Source organism: Myotis daubentonii, chromosome X (genome assembly GCF_963259705.1).
Source record: "Myotis daubentonii chromosome X, mMyoDau2.1, whole genome shotgun sequence".
Lineage (NCBI taxonomy): Eukaryota > Metazoa > Chordata > Mammalia > Chiroptera > Vespertilionidae > Myotis > Myotis daubentonii.
The window spans coordinates 6,062,887-6,067,383 of record NC_081861.1 but is presented as its reverse complement, the minus strand read 5'-3'; the positions used below and the strand labels follow the sequence as shown (position 1 = coordinate 6,067,383).

Genomic DNA, 4,497 nt, shown 5'->3' with positions numbered 1-4,497 from the left:
TAGTGCATTTCAAGTCTAAAATGGCATCAAGTGGAAGTTAAATTCAAATTTCAAAAACATTAAAATGAAAAATGTGTCACACACATACATAAACATATACGTGTGTGGCATGTACATAATGACATGGGAAATTTACATGTTTCCTTTTAGAAATGATTCAATTAGAATCACTGGGTTTGTGACAAACATGACTATAATGGAATACTAAACCAATGGATGCTATTTTTAAAAAGCTTTTTAGTCCTATTACATTATCTCAGGCTGTAAAAAATTCAAGACAACTGCCCCTAGAGGCTTTGCAGGTGTGGCTGTTGTGTCGTGCCTGCGTCATTAGGTGGCAGAGAGCAAAGAGACTCGCCTACGCCCAGCGTCCTGGCCTTGGGCGCCTGGATGGTTGACGGCCTGACACTCGGCGAAAAAGAACAAAAAATTCAAGACAAAATTGGATATACAATATGGTCACAACAACAACAGCAATGACAAAATCTAGGCTTAAAGAAAAAGATGAGAAAAACATACAAAAATGTTAATAGGGATTATCTTTTGGTCATGGGAATATGAGAGGGTTGGGATTATTGTTCCTCATTCTTTCTACATTCTTGTTTTTTTCAAACCTTTTTTTGTAATGTGAACACTGTATTTTTCCTCTTGATGTTTCTTATCTGTTCTTAAAAAAAAAAAAGAAAGAAAGAAAAAGGAAAATGGCTGAGAGCCACTGTAAGATGCCATTGATTGCAAAACCCATCCTGCCTTCACAGAAAAGGAAAGCATGCATCTTAAAGTTGATAAAACATAAATAATCTGCAACCTTAGTCCCGCTAGCTATCCATTGGCAATGCTAGGACTAAACACAAAGCTTTTGTATAACCTCTGAGACAGCGTTTCCTTAAAACCTATTCCCCTTTTCCTGCTTCTCAATGTTAATCTAGGCAGCACAAGATAAAGTTTGTCTCCATTTCCTTCTTAAGATTCGATTCCTCTGGCCCTAAGGCCCTACTCTGAATCCTAGTCCATGATGATGAGGCTGAACCCAGATCTCTGAACATTCCAGTCCCCAAATGAAATCTATGGCTAGTTAATAATTTAATTGTCCAGAAGTCCATGACTTTCAAGACCACTTTACCCTTTGGACTTCTGACTTTCAACCAGCTTTTTCTAATGATCTGAGGCTTGCCCCACCCTTTGGACACTGTATTAGATCCACTGGTAGCCCCTCAAGGGCTGACCTCTGCAGCCCAGTTAATGTCCACAGTACTCCCCTGCTCCAGTATGAAAAGCAGCCTCACAGCCGCAACAAAAGCAGCTCCAGAAAACACTTCATCATAGCTTGCAGCCTGCCGCAGTGTTTAAAGCACATTCGATGTTTGATTATTAGCCTGTGGATCATTTATTTAGTGAATTATCTATGGTCACCTAAAGCCCTAGTTTGCCCCCCTCCCACATGAGAGGCTGCATTCAGGCATCTCCACTCTCAACAACCAGGATCCCTCCTCCCTTTGCCAACAATTCACATGTGCTTAGAAATGCAAACTCATCCTAATATTGGCCCAAGAAAAACAGAATTAGAAACAGAGGTGGCTATAAAAGAAATTCTGAAATACATCTCTAAGTCAAAAGGAGAGAATTCCGAGTTTATCAGTACCAGGGATAACCTCACTTAGTGTGTATAACTAAGAGTGGGCTTGATTCTTTAAAGACACTGAGGGACATACCAACATATAATCTGATGAAATCCATACAGTGAAAATAAGCATTATATATATTTTAGCTGTCTAGAGGTAGATCTCATTGAATTACCTGGTTGAGAAAAGACTAGAAATTAGATAAAATCCCAGAAAAACTAGGTAAAATCCCAGGAAAAAAAAAGAATGGAATGACTTTAAAGCTTACCATTGAAAAATAAGAGATTTCTAGATGCTAAAGAGATGGGGGTAGGAAGATAAAGAAGCAACAAATAGGGTAGAGAAAATGAGGAAAGAAGAAAAAGAGATGGGTGAGGGACTTGTAGACAGCCTGGCAATATTTGATGGTAACAATGATGAAAATGGAAAAGAAAATCAGCAATTTTTTATTTTCTACCTGCTACAGTCTGGGGCAACTGTAGCTGGCAAGGGTCAGCTCAATGATATCTACAGGGATGAGCTGTAGATATTTGCATTTATTTTTCAATAGGCTGAAAATAAAAAGCACAGGCAAAAGGGGGGAAATATGGTAAAACGAAGTAATGAGGAAAAGGAAAACCAGAAAATGAAGCCCTAGAGAGTCTGAGATCAGGCTCTGGTGAAAATTCAAGCTAAAACGTACTTGAGGTTCAGCTATTTTAAGAAATGCCTGATGTGGAGAGCCAAATGAGACACAGCCTTAGTCATCATTGTGCTCTCAATGCTTACTTTAGTGCCTGACACATTGTGAATGTTCACAAAGGTTTTGTATGATTAAGATACGTATGCATGCGTGTGTGCATGTGAGTACACATGCATATTCAATATAGAAAGTTGAGGGAGAACTGAAAAATAAAATTATCTACAGAGACATGACAAACCTAGCAGTGTTTATTCCTGCCTCTATCTCCATTAATGCTTAGTCCTCCAGGTCACATCCAACAATTCCCCCTTTCTCAGGACCCCAACTACCCTGTTTATGACATCCATCTTGCTCTGGACATCTGATTATATAGATTTTTGCCTTTTCTGTGCACTCATTGAGGGTAGAGAGCAGTCACTCACAGTACTGCCTGGAACAGAGTTAGCCACATAGTTGGGGCTAAAAAATAAATACAGACCGAGTGGATTAAATAAGTGGGATATCCCAGTGCTCATCAGATAAATAACAGGTTGATCTTATTCTCCAAGAAACTGCCTTAAGATAAAAAAGTGACAACTTCCCAGCCAAGATGGCTAACAGTTGCTTGTTGCTTTGAAGAAGGAGGCAGATGGGGTTGCTTGTTCTCTCCCTCCACCTTTCTTCACAGAGTGTCCTGACCCCAAAGGTCATATTGGGAGTCAGAATACTCTGTTCTTAGTCAACATATTTTGCTTGGAAAAAAAAACCTCTTAATATATTTCTACTACATGAGGACATCTTTGCTACATGCAAATTGTGTCCTCATATTTTAGAACAAAGGCCAAATTTTAATCCATTCTTTTATTATTATTTTTTCAAGAAAAGAAATATATCTTTGTATATCATGCTCTACAGTTTGCAGGGACGAACCTCATCTTTCACATAATAAAAAGGGTCTTTAAAAGAGCTTTAACAGAAATAGGACTAAGAGATGATAATGACATCTAACACATGCATAACACAATCTAGTTTGCAAAAGTTCCTCTTTCAATCGTCACATTTAGTTCTCACAGAAACACTGTGGATTACAGTTTACTATTTTACAGATTTAAAAACTGAGGTTCGGAGGATTGAAGTGATTTTCTGGTAAATGGTACACGCCATATGTAAACCTGCATATCTTGCAAGGATCAATTCTGCATAGAAACTTTTGCTGCTCAGCCTCACCTACAAGAGCAGCTTGCCATGCTCTCTTGGTAAATGTGATTTAGAGTTCTTTCCTTCGGAAACTGTTCTACCTTCCATGAGGTGTCTGAGCCATAACCTGGTTTATGCCCTTACACACTAGCCTTCTTTTGGAAGGCCCAGTCTTTCTCCTGGCTGTAGCTGAGTGGCCTGTGTCAGGGCCTGCTGGATAAACACAAACAAGCCATTCAATCACTATGAACCTCATTTCATCCCCATGGGGAAATTGGAATAAAGTGTGACAGTGCATGCCAATCTTCCAGCATAGTGTTGACAATGACAACAGTCATTTTCAGACTATGTGATCAGCCATGTTTCATTTAATACGTACACACAGAAACACATGCTTACACATGCATATCCATTCATTTGCACCCACACACACATTCCAAATCCATATTTCCAATGGCTTACTGGGTGGGGATTATCCAGTTGTTTACTTCAAAATAATTTATTAAGTTGTACATTTGTGTGTCATGCATATTTCTGTATGTAATATTTCACAAAAAACGTTGTTTAAACTTCTGTTATTTCCAATTGATAGTAAACTATGTACTTGTGAAGATTGTTTGAAATAGTAAAATGTAAGAAATGGTTATAAGACAATGTTTTTGAAATATGTAAAAGTGATTGTTTATTATCTGTGGAACAACATTTGTAAGTCATAAGATCTCCATTAATGTTGAAAGCTCCATAAAAGGGCCTACTTTACTGGTATCAAATGAAGGCAATCATCTCTAGCGGACCCATAAAGATTGGTTTGGGGTGAAAATCCCTCAAAGAATATTTTATTTGTGTTGCTGTCCTCTAGGATCCTATTGACATTACCAGAAGCCAAATAACTAATGAAATAAGATGCTGCTGTGGAAAATAAAAAACACCAAACACCCAAAAATGGTCATCTCACTCCTCTTTCCCATCCTACTCAGGACTAGTTGGAAATATAAGAATGGTGGTACAACTACTGTA

General features: G+C 38.3%; 1 non-coding gene across 1 annotated transcript; it reads left to right on the top strand.

The window, feature by feature from the left end:
• Positions 1-280: 280 nt before the first annotated feature.
• On the top strand, positions 281-410 carry LOC132225430 (small nucleolar RNA SNORA17). The gene has a single exon (XR_009450931.1). It is a non-coding gene; the product is annotated as a small nucleolar RNA SNORA17 (small nucleolar RNA).
• The last annotated feature ends 4,087 nt before the right edge of the window (positions 411-4,497 follow it).